Source organism: Triticum urartu, chromosome 6 (assembly GCF_003073215.2).
Source record: "Triticum urartu cultivar G1812 chromosome 6, Tu2.1, whole genome shotgun sequence".
In the NCBI taxonomy this organism is placed as follows: Eukaryota; Viridiplantae; Streptophyta; class Magnoliopsida; order Poales; family Poaceae; genus Triticum; species Triticum urartu.
The window spans coordinates 61041059-61061121 of NC_053027.1; positions in this window are offsets into that span (position 1 = coordinate 61041059).

Sequence of the window (20063 nt, forward strand, 5' to 3'; positions counted from 1 at the left end):
CGGAAGTTGTAAAAGGTTGAGAAAAAAACAAAGTGAAGTAGACAATAGAATAAAAGACTGAAGTATATTTAACCAAATACGTTCGTGGTCGGGTGGCTAGAACCTAGCTCTCGCAGCGAAGTGGTTCCTGGTTCGAACCAAATACGTTCGAACCTAGCTAACGCGGCTGCAGGCGCCGGTTAGCAGAAACAGTAATAACCGGCGCCTGCAGTGCCAAATAGGGATTGCCATTCAATTCTCCTGGCAGCCCACTGAGAAAAAAACAAAAGAAGCATCTCTCTCTACACAGACCGGGCCCAAATACAGACAAAGAATATATGCCCAGACAAAAAAAGAAGCAGCCTAGATTCAGGCCAAAACAACAAAAACCAACACGCTGTACGCACACGGAAACAGCGAAACAACTAGCGATCATAAAATTCATATGAATGAACCAATCACAAAACAACTAGCGATCACATCTAAATTCAACAGTTGGGCTTAGATGTGAGACAAGTATTTCATATCTAGATGAGAAATAACAAAACTGAAAAAAATACCTCATGTCATGACTGCACCGAGCAATGAGCTGTGTGCATGAGAAAATTTTACGATCGATCTTGTATCTATGTGTGGACTATAGTTGCATCGTTCTGGCCGCTCCGGTTGATCCAGTAATCCTGTACCTGATCACATGCGCAGCCCGCGAGCTATGCAACACACACGTAGGAAGCCTTACTCCGACCGATTCTTTTTTATTACAGAAGAGGTATGAGCTTGACTTTATAAATAAAGTCATCAGGCAGCGTTTACCATAAACAGACAACCACAAACCAAATCACATGAATAGACAACGCGTCTTTGGGTTCCGTGGTGGATGGTGCTGGAGCGGTGGCTGCGTCCCATCGGCTAATCTGGTCGACGCGTCTGGATCCGTGCGTGCGGCCTTCCACGAGCGGTGCCGCGGGGCTGGCGGCTGCTGGGTCTTGCTGTGCACGGCCAGGGTTGGCCTTGGTTCTTGCCGACCAGAGGGGTCGGGGATCCAGACGCGGGGCCTCCATTCTGGCGCCTCGAGGCGCGGTGGTGGCTGCCGCTCAGCAGCGAGGTGGCGGCTCGCTGCTGGGAGCTTAGGTTGTGTGCAGCAGACGGAGGGTTGGGCGTGGAAGGACGGCTTCTTGCCTTGTGTGCATCAGATCTGGTCTCCGGCAGGCACGCAGTGGCGCGCGTGGTGTGTGTCAGCGTGACTGATGTATGGATGCACCTGGTAGCTCGGAACCATGGTGGTTCTTGGCCTCGGGCAGCGTTCCTCTGCTCTTTGCTAGCATGGTGCTCGACAAGGCACGGCGGCTCGCGCTACGTTCGGTGGCCCTGCGTCCGGACGACCCATGGTGGATCTGGCGTCTAGTGCTGAAGTTTGGCCGTTGGTGGTCGACGTGAGGTGCGGTTGGCTGCGGCGGTTCATGGTGCTTCCTCGTCAATGGATGGACTCGATGCAATGGTCTAGATCTGGCTATGTGCGGCGGTGGCGGCGCTTCAATGGCCCTTCATGGTGGTGCAGGTGAGCAACCATTGTCGCTCAACCGGCCCGTCGAGAGGTTGTCAGATCAACTTGTGGGCGCCACTAATCTTCTTGGAGACATCGTTGTCATGTTGTTTTACCCTCTTTGCTGGCTCCCCGGGGGAAACCCCTAGTCCAAGTTCTCCTGGTACGGATGATGGCGGTGCTACCAGCTTCACAACCCTTCTTGAAGGCATCATCTTGGGGTTTGCATGGTTGTTGTGCTTGTGTTGCTTGCTGCGGAGAAGGTGGTGGTGGTGGTGCCGCCGCTTGGGGTCGACGGTGGCTGTTTGGCGGTGTTCTTTGGGGTTCGGTGGCGGTACCTTTGGTGCCGCAGAGCAGCCATCTGTTTTCCCCTTGTGAAGGAGTCTCGCCTTAGTTGCTCTGCATACTCATGACTCTCCCATGGTTGACCATGTGTTGCGGCGAGCTTTGTGCTCTTGGTGATGTCTCGGTTCATCTTTGCTCATTGATGGCGCAAGTTGCCTCCCCAACTTGCTAATCGTCCCGAGTTTCCCGTGGCGGAGCTCCCAGTCAAGGTTCGTGTTCATGGCACTCATTGATTGTCGATGCTCCTGAGCTGTGCCGTGGGGCTCGGTACGCAGGCTAGTGCAGTGCGTTAGGTTCCTTGCAAAGTTCTGGTATTGTGTTCCCTTGACGACACCCCACATCTACTTGTCTTTCATGGCGTTGGCCCTGTGTCTGCTAGCTAGGTGTGTGATACGTCTCCAACATCTATAATTTTTGATTGTTTCATGCTATTATATTATCTGTTTTGGATATTAATGGGCTTATTTATACACTTTTATATTATATTTGGGACTAACCTACTAACCCAAGGCCCAGTGCAAATTGCTGTTTTTTTCCTATTTCAGTGCTTTGCAGAAAAGGAATATAAACGGAATCCAAACGGAATAAAACCTTCAGGAGAGTTATTTTTGGAACAAACGTGATTCAGAGGACTTGGAGTGGACGTCAAGCAACCAACGAGGAGGCCACGAGGCAGGGGGCGCGCCTACCCCCTGGGCGCGCCCTCCCCCCTCATGGGCCCCTCGTGGCTCCACCGACCTACTTCTTCCTCTTATATACCTCGAAAACATTCAGGAGCACCACGAAACCCTATTTCCACCGCCGCAACCTTCTGTACCCAAGAGATCCCATCTTGGGGCCTTTTCCGGAGCTCCGTCGGAGGGGGGGGGGTCGATCACGGAGGGCCTCTACATCAACTCCATGGCCCCTCCGATGATGTGTGAGTAGTTTACTTCAGACCTTCGGGTCCATAGTTATTAGCTAGATGGTTTCTTCTCTCTCTTTGGATCTCAATACAATGTTCTCCTCGATCTTCTTGGAGATCTATTTGATGTAACTCTTTTTGCGGTGTGTTTGTCGAGATCCGATGAATTGTGGGTTTATGATCAAGTTTATCTATGAACAATATTTGATTCTTCTCTGAAATCTTTTATGTATGATTGGTTATCTTTGCAAGTCTCTTTGAATTATCAGTTTGGTTTGGCCTACTAGATTGATCTTTCTTGCAATGGGAGAAGTGCTTAGCTTTGGGTTCAATCTTGCGGTGTCCTTTCCTAGTGACAGCAAGGCACATATTGTATTGTTGCCATCGAGGATAAAAAGATGGGGTTTATATCATATTGCTTGAGTTTATCCCTCTACATCATGTCATCTTGCCTAATGCATTACTCTGTTCTTATGAACTTAATACTCTAGATGCATGCTGGATAGCGGTCGATGTGTGGAGTAATAGTAGTAGATGCAGAATCGTTTCGGTCTACTTATCGCGGACGTGATGCCTATATACATGATCATGCCTAAATATTCTCATAATTATGCACTTTTCTATCAATTGCTCGACAGTAATTTGTTCACCCACCGTAATACTTATGCTATCTTGAGAGAAGCCACTAGTGAAACCTATGACCCCCGAGTCTATTCTCCTTTATATTAATCTTCAGTCAACAAGCTATTTCTATTACCTTTTATTTTGCAATCTTTGTTTTCCAATCTATATCATAAAAATACCAAAAATATTTATCTTATTATTATTATTATCTCTATCAGATCTCACTCTCGTAAGTGACTGTGAAGGGATTGACAACCCCTTTATCGTGTTGGTTGCGAGGTTCTTATTTGTTTGTGTAGGTACGAGGGACTTGCGCGTAGTCTCCTACTGGATTGATACCTTGGTTCTAGAAAACTGAGGGAAATACTTACGCTACTTTGCTGCATCACCCTTTCCTCTTCGAGGGAAAACCAACGTAGTGCTCAAGAGGTAGCAAGAAGGATTTCTGACGCCGTTGCCGGAGAGATCTACGCACAAGTCAAGACATACCAAGTACCCATCACAAACTCTTATCCCTCGCATTACATTATTTGCCATTTTCCTCTCGTTTTCCTCTCCTCCACTTCACCCTTGCCATTTTATTTGCCCTCTTTTTTCCGTTCCCCTTCTCTCTTCTAGTTCGTCTCTTTTTCGCTTGCTTCTTGTGTGCTTGTGTGTTGGATTGTTTGTCACGATGGCTCAAGATAATACTAAATTGTGTGATTTTTCCAATACCAACAGTAATGATTTTATTAGCACTCCGATTGCTCCTCTTACCAATGTTGAATCTTGTGAAATTAATGCTCCTTTGCTGAATCTTGTCATGAAAGATCCGTTTTCCGGCCTTCCTAGTGAAGATGCCGCTACCCATCTAAACAACTTTGTTGATTTGTGTGATATGCAAAAGAATAAAGATGTGGATAACGATATTGTTAAATTGAAGCTATTCCCGTTTCACTTAGAGATCGTGCTAAAACTTGGTTTTCGTCTTTGCCTAAAAATAGTATTGATTGTTGGAATAAGTGCAAAGATGCTTTTATCTCTAAGTATTTTCCTCCCGCTAAGATCATCTATCTTAGAAACGATATTATGAATTTTAAGCAACTTGATCATGAACATGTCGCACAAGCATGGGGGAGAATGAAATTAATGATACGTAACTGTCCTATACATGGTTTGAATCTTTGGATGATTATACAAAAAAATTATGCCGGATTGAATTTTGCTTCTAGAAATCTTTTAGATTCGGCCGCGGGAGGCACTTTTATGGAAATCACTTTAGGAGAAGCTACCAAAATCCTAAATAATATTATGGTTAATTATTCTTAATGGTACACTGAAAGATCTACTAGTAAAAATGTGCATACAATAGAAGAAATCAATGTTTTGAGTGGAAAGATGGATGAACTTTTGAAATTGTTTGCTAATAAGTGTGTTTTTTCTGATCCCAATGATATGCCTTTTGTCTACTTTGATTGAGAATAATAATGAATCTATGGATGTGAATTTTGTTGATAGGAACAATTTTCGTAATAACGCGTATAGAGGTAATTTTAATCCTAGGCCGTTTACTAGTAATTCCTCTAATAATTATGGTAATTCCTACAACAATTCTTATGGAAATTATAATAAGATGCCCTCTGATTTTGAATATAATATTAAAGAATTTATTAGTTCACAAAAGAGTTTCAATGCTTTGATTGAAGAAAAGTTGTCTAAGATTGATGAGTTGGCTAGGAACATGGATAGAATTTCTCTTGATGTTGATTCTTTGAAACTTAGATCTATTCCACCTAAGAATGATATCAATGAGTCTCTCAAAGCTATGAGAATTTCCATTGATGAGTGCAAAGAAAGAACCGCTAGGATGCGTGCTAAAAAAGATTGCTTTGTGAAAGCGTGTTCTTCTAGTTTTGATGATAATAAGGATGAAGATCTGAAAGTGATTGAGGTGTCCCCTATTAAATCCTTGTTTTGCAATATGAATCTTGATAATGATGGGACCGGAGATGAGTCAACTTTAGTTAAAAGGTGTCCCAATTATTCGGAGTTTTTAGATCTTGATGCAAAAATTATAGTCTCACCCCGACTTGTGGGGGAATCATAGTCTTCATCATCCTTTCCTCACTGGGACAATGCTCTAATAATGATGATCATCACACTTTTATTTACTTACAACTCAAGAATTACAACTCGATATTTAGAACAAAATATGACTCTATGTGAATGCCTCCGGTGGTGTACCGGGATATGCAATGAATCAAGAGTAACAAGTATGAGAGAATTATGAATGGTGGCTTTGATATGTCTCCGTCATATCTAATTTTCCAAACACTTTTGACCTTGTTTTGGACTCTAACTTGCATGATTTGAATGGAACTAACCCGGACTGACGCTGTTTTCAGCAGAATTACCATGGTGTTATTTATGTGCAGAAACAAACGTTCTCGGAATGACCTGAAACTTCACGCATCAACTTTTTGGAAAATATAAAAACTACCTACAAAAGATGAAGGCCAGGGGGCCCATCACCTGTCTACGAGGGTGGGGGGCGCGCTTGCCCCCCTAGGGCGCGCCCCCTACCTCGTGGGCCCCCTGGTGCCTCTCCGACTCCAACTCCATATATTGTGTTTCGGGGAGAAAAAAATCAGGGAGAAGAATTCATCCGTTTTACGATACGGAGCCGCCGCCAAGCCCTAAAACCTCTCGGGAGGGCTGATCTGGAGTCCGTTCGGGGCTTCGGAGAGGGGAATCCGTCGCCATCGTCATCATCAACCATCCTCCATCACCAATTTCATGATGCTCACCACCGTGCGTGAGTAATTCCACCGTAGGCTTGCTGGAGGGTGATGGGTTGGATGGGATCTATCATGTAATCGAGTTATTTTGTTAGGGTTTGATCCCTAGTATCCACTATGTTCTGAGATTGATGTTGCTATGACTTTGCTATGCTTAATGCTTGTCACTAGGGCCCGAGTGCCATGATTTCAGATCTGAACCTATTATGTTTTCATCAATATATGAGAGTTCTTGATCCTATCTTGCAAGTGTATAGTCACCTATTATGTGTTATGATCCGTTAACCCCGAAGTGACAATAATCGGGATACTTACCGGTGATGACCGTAGTTTGAGGAGTTCATGTATTCACTATGTGTTAATGCTTTGTTCCAGTTCTCTATTAAAAGGAGGCCTTAATATCCCTTAGTTTCCGTAAGGACCCCGCTGCCACGGGAGGGTAGGACAAAAGATGTCATGCAAGTTCTTTTCCATAAGCACGTATGACTATGTTCGGAATACATGCCTACATTATATCAATGAACTGGAGCTAGTTCTATGTCACCCTAGGTTATGATTGTTACATGATGAACTGCATCCGGCATAATTCTCCTTCTCCATCACCGATCCATTGCCTACGAGCTTTCCATATACAGTTCTCCGCTTATTTACTTTTCCGTTGCTATTGCTATCATCACTACAAAATACCAAAAACATTACTTTTGCTATCGTTACCTTTTGCTACCGTTACCACCACTATCATATTACTTTGCTACTAAACACTTTGCTGCAGATACTAAGTTTCCAGGTGTGGTTGAATTGACAACTCAGCTGCTAATACTTGAGAATATTCTTTGGCTCCCCTTGTGTCGAATCAATAAATTTGGGTTGAATACTCTACCCTCGAAAACAGTTGCGATCCCCTATACTTGTGGGTTATCAAGACTATTTTCTGGCGCCGTTGCCGGGGAGCATAGCTCTATTCTTTGAGTCACTTGGGATTTATATTTGCTTATCGAAGAACTTGAAAGATCCAAGAACAAAGATTTATCCCTCAACTACGAGGGGAGGTAAGGAATTACCATCTAGCTCTACACTTGATTCACCTTCTGTTTTGAGTAAGCTTGCGACACCTAAACCTACTTCTGCTATTCGTTCTAATATGTCGCATGTTATTGATGATGCCACTTCTGCTATACATGATACTTATGATGAAACTACTTCTATGCTTGATACTACTGTGCCACTTGGTGAATTTCTTGATGAACAACTTGCTAGGGCTAGAGAGAATGAAAATATTGAATCTGATAATACTGATGAAAGTGATGATGAAGACTTGCCTATTATTCCTAAGGGTTATGTTTTTGATAAAGAAGCTTCTTTAGCTATTTTAGCTTGCAAAGATAGATACAAACTCAAGAGGTTATTAGCTAAATGGAATCAGCAATCTCTTAATGCTAGAATGAAACCTGACCCTGCTTTTGCTACTTCACCTATATATGTTACTGATAAGGATTATGAATTCTCTGTTGATCCTGATATAATTACTTTGGTTGAATCTGATCCTTTTCATGGCTATGAATCTGAAACTGTTGTGGCACATCTTACTAAATTAAATGATATAGCCACCCTGTTCACTACTGATGAGAGAACTCGTTACTTTTATATCCTTAAAATATTTCCGTTCTCATTAAAGGGTGATGCTAAGATATGGTGTAATTCTCTTGATCCTGGTTGTGTGCGTAGTCCCCAGGATATGATTTATTACTTCTCTGCTAAATTTTTCCGTGCTCATAAGAAACAAGCTGCTTTAAGGGATATATATAATTTTGTGCAAATTGAAGAAGAGAGTCTCCCACAAGCTTGGGGGAGGATTCTCAAGTTACTTAATGCTTTGCCTGATCATCCACTTAAGAAAAATGAAATACTTGATATCTTTTATAATGGACTAACCGATGCCTCCAGAGATTACCTGGATAGTTGTGCTGGTTCTATTTTCAGGGAAAGAACACCGGATGAAGCTAAAATTCTATCGAATAATATGTTGACAAACGAAAATAATTGGACACCTCCGAAGCCAATTCCTGAGCCTATTCCTAAACCAACTCCGAAGAAGAGGAGTATTCTATTTCTCAGTCCTGAAGATATGCAAGAGGCAAATAAATCTATGAAGGAAAAAGGTATTAAAGCTAAAGATGTTAAGAATTTACCTCCTATTGAAGAAATACATGGTCTTAATTTACTGCCTATTGAAGAAACATATGATCTTAATCCTTTACCTATTGAAGAAACTCATGGTCTTGATAACCCGACACAGGTAGTAAAGGTAAATTCTCTCTATAGATATGATAAAGCTGAAATCCCATTTACTAAGTTTGCTAGCCCATGCTTAGATGAGTTTGATAAATTTATGGCTAAGCAAGAAGATTTTAATGCTTATTTTGGTAGACAATTGAAATACAATTCAAATATGCTTGAACACTTGGGTGATTATATGGCTAATGTCAAAGGTGAACTTAAACTTATTAGCATGCTTCTATGGTTACCACTCAAGTAGAACAAGTACTTAAAGCTCAAAATGATTTGCTCAATGAATTAAATAGTAAGAATAATGATAATGCTGTTAGAGTTATGACTAGAGGTGGTAGAATGACTCAGGAACCTTTGTATCATGAAGGCCATCCTAAGAGAATTGAGCAAGATTCTTAGAGAAAGAATGTAGATGCACCCAGTCCTTCTAAAAGGAAGAAAAAGAAAAATGATAGGTGTCGGTGTCAAAACCGGCGGATCTCGGGTAGGGGGTCCCGAACTGTGTGTCTAGGCTGGATGGTAACAGGAGGCAGGGAACACGATGTTTTACCCAGGTTCGGGCCCTCTTGATGGAGGTAAAACCCTACGTCCTGCTTGATTAATATTGATGATATGGGTAGTACAAGAGTAGATCTACCACGAGATCAAGGAGGCTAAACCCTAGAAGCTAGCCTATGGTATGATTGTTGTATATGGAGTTGATTGCCTACGGACTACAACCCTCCGGTTTATATAGACACCGGATAGGGTTAGGGTTACATAGAGTCGGTTACAATGGTAGGAGATCTTGAATATCCGCATCGCCAAGCTTGCCTTCCACGCCAAGGAAAGTCCCATCCGGACATGGGACGAAGTCTTCAATCTTGTATCTTCATAGTCCAGGAGTCCGGCTGAAGGTATAGTCCGGCTACCCGAACACCCCCTAATCCAGGACTCCCTCAGTAGCCCCTGAACCAGGCTTCAATGACGACGAGTCCGGCGCGCAAATTGTCTTCGGCATTGCAAGGCGGGTTCCTCCTCCAAGTCCTTCATAGAAGATTGTAAACACCAAGAGTAGTGTCCGGCTCTGCAAAATAAGCTTCCACATATTGCCATAGAGAGAATGATATAAACACAAATCAAATCTGCTGACGTATTCCGCAGTGCGTCATCACACTACGGCCAAGTCCTTTACTCGAATCGTTTTTACTTTTCCACCTCAGCATGTTTTGCGAGGCGGTTTCCTTGGCACGTCTTGTCAAAGCAGAGATCGTGTACCCCCTTTACAGGATTCTCATCAATACGGACGTGGGTAACCCAACCACGCCATTTATCACGGCGCTTGGGAGGCAAGAGAGTTTTACTAGGCAGGTGGGGATGCACAACCGCATCCGCCCATATAAGGGGATAAGGATCCACCTTTTTACCTACGCCTTCTTCCTCCTTTGCCTATCCATCTCCTGCGCACTCGAGCTCCAGCGCCCAAGCCCGCACTTCCCACCTCAACCTTCTCCAGCAATGTCCGGAGCGGGAGGCAAGTGGATGGTCTCCTCCGCTACGGAGGGCCAAGTCAAGAAGCTAAGGAAGGCCGGATACCTGTCCAAGGACATCGCGCACCGGCTTCCCGAAAAGGGGCAGCTTCTCCCCACCCCAAGGCCCCATGAGAGGGTAGTATTTCTCCCCCACTTCCTCTGCGGACTGGGTTTTCCACTCCACCCATTTGTTCGGGGGCTCATGTTCTATTACGGCCTGGATTTCCATGATCTGGCCCTGAACTTCATCCTCAACATCTCGGCGTTTATCGTCGTGTGCGAGGCTTTCCTCCGCGTCCGCCCTCATTTCGGCCTCTGGCTCAAGACCTTCAACGTCAAGCCCAAGGTGGTGCGCGGCAGCCGGGCGGAGTGCGGAGGCGCCATGGCGGGCAAGATGGCCAACGTCCTATGGTTCAAGGGCTCTTTTGTGGAGACCCTAAAGGGGTGGCAATCCGGGTGGTTTTACATCACCGAGCCACGCAATCCGAAATGGACCGCAGCCCCCAAGTTCCGATCCGGACCCCCCACGCGGCTTATGTCCTGGAAAGAGACGGGCCTGTCATGGGGTGACGAAAAAGAGGTGACCGGATTGCAAACATGCATCCAGTCCCTGGTGAACAAGCCAATCCGGCTTGTTAATGTAATCCAGGTTATGCTCGTCCGCTGGATCCTCCCGTGCCAACAACGGGATTTTAATCTGTGGGAGTTTGACCCGGCGCAGCACCAAACCCTTAGCAGGCTCTTCGACACGACGTATGAAGACGCCTGGAAGGTGCTATTCAAGGGCGCCGAGGCTCCCGCATCCGCTTCCGAGGATTGCGGATATAGCTCGCAGCGTCACACTAGCGAGGTAAGCTATCTTCACCTTTTACAGGATGTTTAAGCTTTTTTCATAGTTTGACTCTATGCGGGATCTAAACTCCCTTGCCTTTGACAGGCTTGGCGAGCGATATCCGGACCGATTAACTGTCTGGCTCCGCTGCCCGAAGACCCAGCCTCAGCTCTACTAGCGAAGCTGCTGGTTCCGGCGCCTTATGTGGTGCCGGAGAAGAAGGCCGAGAAGAAGAAGACCACGGGGACTCGAAAGAGTGCCCACAATGTGGTGGTGTCGGACTCGTCATCTGACGAGTCCGAGACGCCCTCCTCCCGCGAAAACGAGGAGGAGGAAGAAGAAAACTCTCCCCCCCCCCAGCGGAGGGAGGAGAGAAGAGGAAGGCCGCCCCACTGGGGGAGGCCGAGGGGTCTAGGAAAAGGAAGACCCCTCCGCCGGACTACGCCCCCAACGCCGAAGAGGGCAAAGAGGAGTGGTCAAACAGGGCCAAGCGTCCGGCGAAATCGTAAGTTCGGATATCAGAATAACTCATGATGTTCCTTTGTTGCAAAGCTTTCCCTGATGTCGAATGTAATTATGCAGTCCGCCCCGGGCCGAATTCGACGAATCGTCGGGCGGCTCCCTGGACTCATCGGACGTGAACTCAGTTCCGCCCGCTGTCTCCCCCCGCACTGCAGACGACGCCGAAGTGGCGTCGCGACAAGCTCCGGGGCAGGAGGAGGTGGTCCCGGAGGAGCCGCAAGGCAACCTCCCGGACTCCAGGAGTGAAGGGGATAAGGCCCCCCAGGGCTCCAAGTCCGGCTTTGTGCCGGACACCGTGCCGGAATCTTCCATAGTTCCGGACCGCGGTAGGCGAACTCCTTCCAAGAGGAGCAAGCCTTCTGAGCCGGCGGCCTCCGTCCAACCGGAGGTGCCGGACAATCTGCTGGAGGTGCTTGACGGCGCCTCCACCGACGAGGGGCACCGTATTATTATGAGTACGGTGATCCAGAAGGTTCAGTCCGCCAAGAGCGGACTGACTGAAGCTTGCGCTAGCCTTCTAACAGGCTTCGAGGTAAGTGAAAATATGTAAAAATATTACCGCATAGACAGTAGCCCCTGATGCTCTGTTTGGCGTTCGGAAAGAAAAGCCGAATAGAGGATCTATTAAATTTTGCAGGAGTCTAACAAAAAAAGAGTCAATATGCGTATGCAGGCTTCACTGCTATCCACCGCCGCACTGACTGTGGAGGTGGGTGTCCTGAAGCAGGACTTCGAGCAGATCGAGCAAGAGCTCGGCCTTGCCAAGCGGCGGCTCGAGGAGAAAGAAGGTAAGAAATACCTTACAGAAAAGGTGCCTATAGAAAGGCGTGATTGCAAAAAAGATAACAGGATTGTACTGCTTATTGTAGGGCCACGTCTGAAGTGGCGACCCTTAAGCAGGCGCTGTCTAAGGCCGAAAAGAAAACGGCCGCGGAGCGCGCCGAGCGAGAAAGGCTTGGGGCTCAGGTCGGCGAGGTGCAGCAAGAGCTTCAGGCTCTCATGAAAAAACATGAGAGTTTGGAGCTTGAGTCAAAGGCGCAAGCATCTGAGCTCGCGATGGCCCTTGAGACTGCCAGTCTGCCAAGGCCGAAGCCCAAAAGGCCCTCCAAGAGTTGGAGGAGATGAGAAAGATAGCAGCGGGTAAGGAATTCTTCATGCAAAGCAGAAATATAAAAGTAAACTACTTGTTACTTACCAGAATCCGGAGCTCTCCAGGGGCATTCGCAGATCTTACCCGCAGCGTATCCGATGCCGCCGCATTCTACCGAGCTGAAGAGGGCAGCTCGATGGAGAAGGTGTTCTGGTCTCAGTATTCTGAGGCCGGACACCCTGTGCCTTTGAGCGACCAGCTGAAATAGCTGGTCGAGCTCCACAAGGCGGCCGAACAGGCCATGAAGGGATTCATAGTTCGGTTGTGGCCCGGAGAGGCCCTGCCTGGGAGCTATTTCGGGCTGGTGCGGTGGCTGGTGGAGGCCTGTCCGAGGCTCGAGGTCATCAAGCGCTCCGTCTGCATCGAAGGTGCCCGCGGGCCCTTGCCCATGCAAAGGTGCACTGGGGTAAGCTGGACGGTGAGAAGCTTGTGAAGGACGGGCCGCCGCCGGGGAAGGAGCATCGCAAGCCCGAGAACTACTACAAGGATGTTCTTGCAGGTGCCCACCTTATGGCGGATGAATGTACCAAGGATGTGATATTTGAATGAACTCGCTCGTGTTTATCCTGTGCGCTGAAAACTTGTTCATATGCGCTAAGCAATGCTTATTGAATTTAAAATATTACTTTCTGTGCGGCCGTTTATCAAAAATTGAGAGATGGCAAGTCGTCGGCTTTTGCCCCCGTGCCACTAGTGCTGGGATGTTCGGGATAAACCTGAGCGCTCTTTTTCCCATAGTTGGGTCCTTCGAGGGAGGCGCTCAGCACAACGAACCAGGCAATCGGACTATAATGCTTGAACACTCTCACTTAGCCATAGAACTCTATAATTTTAAATTTCGGCGAAGCCCCTAGTTCGGAAGACCGAGTTCGGGGCGCTATCCACGCCTTGGCCGGACAAAGCCAGCTCCTCGCTTGAAGCGGCATAAGCCTTTAGGGACTCGAAAAACCTCTCGAACAGCGACCGGTCTCTCGCCACATCATGACAGTCAGTTTTAGCTTTCTTCACTGAGGTGCTTAACCCAGCTAAACCGGGGCACAATCGCAGTGGTTCTCCTAGTGCTACCTTAGCCGATAGAGCGGAACTTAAGGCACCAAAACATAGGAGCCGGGCAAACCCAACTATTGACCCAAATCATGATTCGGAGCCGATGCATATAGTGCTATAAGTTCGGGGTGCCGCACTTGTGAAAGTGTATGGACTTCTCACACCATTATGAGGGGTACTGAAGCCCCTGGCGTGTTTTCCGTACCATGGTGTACAGGTGCAATCATGTCATTTAATAAACATAAATGTGAAAAGAAGATAATGCAAAAAATAGACAAGAAGCTAAGCATTGTTTATAGAGAGGCTATTTATCAAAGCCGAACGATACAAATAGTGCGGTAAGCAAAAGATATTGGACTATTCAGTATGTCCTGACCAGGGGCAGGCCGCGGAATTGTATTTAAAACAGGTATACCGCTCGTAACAGAGACCACCTGGGAGTTCCATAATGCGACATGGCTTGTCTGCCTCCCTGGATCTTGCATCGTTTGTGCGGCAGTCGAATTGCCGAACAGGTCGTCCGAAGTATGGAGTCCTGAAAGTAAGGAAAATTAAAAAAAGAATCCGGCAGCCCCTAGTACATTTTAAGCCGTATTTTGGGCGTGTCGTTATTGTGCCCCTTCCCCTGTGCCCATGGTATTTCAAGGGCATAGTTATGTACGCGAGGTACTGGTTTCGCTATGTCGCGAAAGCTGGGGTTGGGGCCGCATTGCTACGCTTGCTCAGAGTGTGCCAGGCGGTCCTGCCGTGGGTTACTCCGGGCGCGCTTGGCAGTGTCTGGCTTTTTAATGGCCGGACTAGAGAATTGCCTGAGAAGGCTACTTTGTACCTCCGCTGCGAGAGCCGCCGTGTGCTCCTCCGTACGGAGGGAGCGTTCGGTGTTTCCGTTGACCGTAATTACTCCTCGAGGGCCTGGCATCTTGAGCTTGAGATATGCGTAGTGCGGCACCGCATTGAACTTTGCGAATGCGGTTCGTCCGAGCAGGGCGTGATAGCCACTGCGAAACGGGACTATATCGAAGATTAACTCTTCGCTTCGGAAATTGTCCGGGGATCCGAAGACCACGTCAAGTGTTACTGAGCCTGTACAGCTAGCTTCTACACCTGGTATAACGCCTTTAAAGGTCGTTCTTGTGGGCTTAATCCTTGAGGGATCTATGCCCATTTTCCGCACTGTATCCTGATAAAGCAGGTTCAGGCTACTGCCGCCGTCCATGAGGACTCTTGTGAGATGAAATCCGTCGATGATTGGGTCGAGAACCAATGCGGCGAAGCCGCCATGACGGATGCTAGTGGGATGGTCCCTTCGATCGAAAGTGATCGGGCAGGAGGACCCTGGTTTGAACTTTGGGGCGACTGGCTCCATCGCGTATACGTCCCGTAGCGCACGCTTCCGCTCCCGCTTGGGAATGTGGGTTGCGTATATCATATTCACTGTCCGCACTTGTGGGGGAAAGCCCTTCTGTCCATTGTTGTTCGGCGGCTTGGGCTCCTCGTCGTCGCTGTGCCGCCCCTTGTCTCTGTTTTTGGCCCTTAACTTGCCTGCCTGCTTGAACACCCAACAATCCCTGTTAGTGTGATTGGCTGGCCTTTCGGGGGTGCCATGTATCTGGCACAAGCGATCGAGTATTCGGTCCAAACTGGACGGGCCCTGAGTATTCTTTTTGAATGGCTTTTTCCGCTGACCTGATTTATAGCCTTTGAATCCGGCATTGACTGCCGTGTCTTCATTGCTGTAGCTGTTAACGCGGCGTTTTTGCTTATTCCGACGTGTCCTGCCACTTTTGTCCTTGGTATCCGAAGTACCAGGGTTCTTTGATAAGTTGTTACTGCGAGCTAGCCAGCTGTCTTCTCCCGCGCAAAAGCGGGTCATGAGTGTCATGAGGGCTGCCATGGACTTCGGCTTTTCCTGTCCCAGGTGCCGGGCAAGCCACTCGTCGCGGATGTTATGCTTGAAGGCTGCTAGGGCCTCTGCGTCTGGACAGTCGACTATCTGGTTTTTCTTTGTTAGGAACCATGTCCATAATTGTCTGGCCGATTCCTCTGGCTGCTGAATTATGTGGCTTAAGTCGCGGCATCCGGCGGTCGCACGTAAGTGCCCTGGAAGTTGTCGAGGAATGCGGCTTCCAGGTCCTCCCAAGAACCGATTCAGTCTGCTGGCAAGCTGTTAAGCCAATGCCGGGCCGGTCCTTTAAGTTTGAGCGGGAGGTATTTGATGGCGTGTAGATCATCGCCACGTGCCATGTGGATGTGAAGGAGATAATCCTCGATCCATACCGCCGGATCTGTTGTGCCATCGTATGATTCGATGTTTACGGGTTTGAAACCCTCTGGGATTTTATGATCCATTACTTCATTCGTGAAGCATAGCGGGTGTGCGGCGCCTCTGTACTGGGCTATATCACGACGCAGCTCAGAAGAGCTATGTCTGTTGCATTCGGCCCGGCCGGATTTGTTGTATCCGGAGTGAAGATCATTGTCACATGCCGTAGGGTGCCTGCACGATCCGTAGATCGATCTTGTTTGTCTTGCCTTATCCTCCAGTATGTCTCACAGGCCGGGCGCATTTTCCCGTGCCTTAGTTGAGCGGCGTCGGGGCATGGCTTGGGTGGAGGGCCGAGAGGCCTCTCTGTCGCGGCCGCGAGGTGGCCGGTCTGCCATGTCATGCGCTGGTGATGTAGGTGCTTCCTCCTCTGATCGGGGTAGCGGCCTGCGCTTCGGGTAACTCTTGGAGGGGCGTTCGAGTTCATACTCTTCGGCTGCAAGGACTTCAGTCCATCTGTCAGCTAGCAAATCTTGGGCAGCTCTAAGCTGTTGCTGCTTTTTCTTGAGGCTGCTTGCCGTGGCTAAAAGCCTGTGCTTAAAACGCTCTTGTTCGGCGGGGTCTGATGGTATGACGAATTCCTCATCATCGAGGCTTGCCTCGTCTTCGTAGGGAGGCGTATAGTTATCATTCTCGACCTCTCGGTCTGCCACTCTCTCATGAGGGCTGGCTTCTCCATCTTCCTGTGCCGAATCTTGCTGAGGTGGGTGTTCTTCGGTGCTATCCGGGGTAGTATTATCTCCCGTGCCGGAATCACCGTTTTTGCTTTGGCGGGATTTAGTGCGGCGCCGCTGACGCCGGCGCTTTGGCTGTTTCTTGGGGGCGTCATCCGCCACTGTTCCATCGCCATCTCCATCTTTTGGAGTATCCACCATATATATGTCATATGACGAGGTGGCCTTCCAGCGCCCTACAGGTGCTGATTCCTGTTCGTCTCCTACATTGTCGTCCATGCCGTCGATGTCTTCGGAGCTGAAGTCAAGCATGTCGGTTAGATCGTCGACAGTGGCTACAAAGTGGGTGGTGGGTGGGCTTTGAATTTCCTCATCGTCCGTATCCCACCTTCGCTAACCGTAGTCCGGCCAGGGCTCTCCTGATAAAGAGAGAGACTTAAGAGAATTCAGGATGTCGCCAAAAGGCGAGTGCTGAAAGATGTCTGCGGCGGTGAACTCCATTATCGGTGCCCAATCGGATTCGATTGGCAGGGGCGCGGGGGGTTCGGAGTCCGGGGAGGAGTCCGGATCCTCGGAGTCACGGGTCATGCAGAGTGCGGGGCTAGCGTTCGGCTCGATCGCTTACGGGATCGCAGCCCCCGAGGTGACGTCCAACCGCTCATCCTCGATTGGCGCAATAGGCTCCGAGTTAGGGGTCAGAACCGATGCGTGTGCGGCCTCCAGGACACTGTCCGGGGGCAGAGCTAGATCATGCCCCTCGAGATAGTGCGGCGCGCTTGGCCGTGGCTCGAGCCCGTCGAAGATCAAGTCTCCGTGGATGTCAGCCATGTAGTTTAAGCTTCCAAACCTGACTTGATGGCCAGGGGCGTAGCTTTCGATCTGCTCCAGGTGGCCGAGCGAATTGGCCCGCAGAGCGAAGCCGCCGAAGACGAAGATCTGTCCGGGGAGCAAAGTCTCACCCTGGACTGCATCGTTGTTGATGATCAAAGGAGCCATCGGGCCTAAAGGCGACGACACAGAGGAACTCTCAATGAAAGCACCAATGTCGGTGTCAAAACCGGCGGATCTCGGGTAGGGGGTCCCGAACTATGCGTCTAGGCCGGATGGTAACAGGAGGCAGGGAACACGATGTTTTACCCAGGTTCGGGCCCTCTTGATGGAGGTAAAACCCTACGTCCTGCTTGATTAATATTGATGATATGGGTAGTACAAGAGTAGATCTACCACGAGATCAAGGAGGCTAAACCCTAGAAGCTAGCCTATGGTATGATTGTTGTATATGGAGTTGATTGCCTACGGACTACAACCCTCCAGTTTATATAGACACCGGATAGTGTTAGGGTTACATAGAGTCGGTTACAATGGTAGGAGATCTTGAATATCCGCATCGCCAAGCTTGCCTTCCACGCCAAGGAAAGTCCCATCCGGACACGGGATGAAGTCTTCAATCTTGTATCTTCATAGTCCAGGAGTCCGGCTGAAGGTATAGTCCGGCTACCCGAACACCCCCTAATCCAGGACTCCCTCAATAGGACTTTGCATGCTTCTAGTGAACCTATTACTGAAACACCTGAGAATCCAAATGATATTTCTATTTCTGATGCTGAAACACAATCTGGTAATGAACCTGAAACTAGTGATAATGTTAATGATAATGTTCATGATGATGCTCAACCTAGTAATGATAATGATATAGAATTGAACCAGCTGTTGATCTTGATAACCCAAAATTAAAGAATCAACATTATGATAAGAAGGACTTTGTTGCTAGGAAACACGGTAAAGAAAGAGAACCATGGGTTCAGAAACCCATGCCTTTTCCTCCCAAACCATCCAAGAAAAAGGATGATGAGGATTTTGAGCGCTTTGCTGAAATGATTAGACCTATCTTTTTGCGCATGCGATTAACTGATATGCTCAAAATGAATCCTTATGCTAAGTATATGAAAGGTATTGTTACAAATAAAAGAAAGATACTGGAAGCTGAAATTTCCACCATGCTTGCTATTTATACTTTTAAGGGTGGAATACCAAAGAAACTTGGAGATCCAAGAGTACCCACTATACCATGCTCCATTAAAAGAAACTATGTTAAAACTGCTTTATGTGATCTTGGAGCCGGTGTTAGTGTTATGCCTCTCTCTTTATATAGTAGACTTGATTTGAATAAGTTGACACCTACTGAAATATCTTTGCAAATGGCTGATAAATCAACTGCTATACCTGTCGGTATTTGTGAGGATGTGCTTGTTGTAGTTGCAAACGTTACTATTTTAACGGACTTTGTTATTCTTGATATTCTCGAGGACGATAGTATGTCTATTATTCTTGGAAAACCCTTTTTGAATACTGCAGGGGCTGTTATTAATTGCACTAAAGGCAATGTCACTTTTCATGTTAATGGCAATGAGCATACAGTACACTTTCCGAGGAAACAACCTCAAGTTCATAGTATCAACTCTATTGGAAAAATTCCATTGATTATATTTGGAGGTTTTGAATTTCCTCTTCCTACTGTCAAGAAGAAATATGATATTCTTATTATTGGGGATGTGCATATCCCCGTTGAGGTAACATAGTGTTATTCAAAATTTCTCTGGTTCCATGTTATTCGGAATGGGTTTGTTAGCAAGACCTGATCAACCTTGTTAGTGGATTCCTTTTGATGAGCATGAGATGGATGAAACTAGAAGGCACAACCTTCTGTACCCTCCTTTTACTTTCTGTTATTTATATTAAATAAAATAAAAATAGTATTTTCTGTCTGTTATCTGATTATCCGTGCAATCTAAAAATACCCGAAAATAAAAGTTCTCCAAATGCCCTGAAATTTAAATATGATTTTTTATGGAATATTTGAGAATATTTGGCACTGAGAACACAGCAGGGGGTCACCCACCTGCCCACGAGGGCGGAGGGTGCGCCCCCTGCCTTGTGGGCCCACGGTGGCCCTCCTCCACTTATCCTTTAAGCCACACACTCCTTCCTCCCCCAAACACGAATATCCATCTCAAGCACGAGTTCTAGCTCATCTTGCTGCCATTTTCGATCTCCTTGCTCAAAGCACCTCTCACAAAACTGCTTGGGGAGATTGTTCCTTGGTATGTGACTCCTCCATTGGTCCAATTAGTTTTTGTTCTAGTGCTTTATTCATTGCAAATTTTTTCTACTTAGGTGACCCTGTTCTTGGGCTTGCATGTCAAATTTATTTGGCCAAAAGTAGTTTTGATGCATGATATAGGCCCTAGGCACTTGTAGGAGTAGTTGCTATCAATATTATTGAGTTTGGTTTACTTTTATTTTGAAGTTACTAAAAAATTTAAGAATTTTTCAGAGGAAGAAATATGCTTAGGAAAATGTTCCAAGGTGGTTCCTCAAGGAAGCAAGGACCCAGGCTTGCAATGCGTGATGCTGATGAAGAGCCACCAAGAGACGCTCCAGTGCATCCTTGTGAGTGGCCTTCCGAAAATTTTATGGATCGAGCAGGAATTAAAGAAGAATTCAACGCATATTTGCGTAACGCCGATCTTGTGAGCTTCGAGG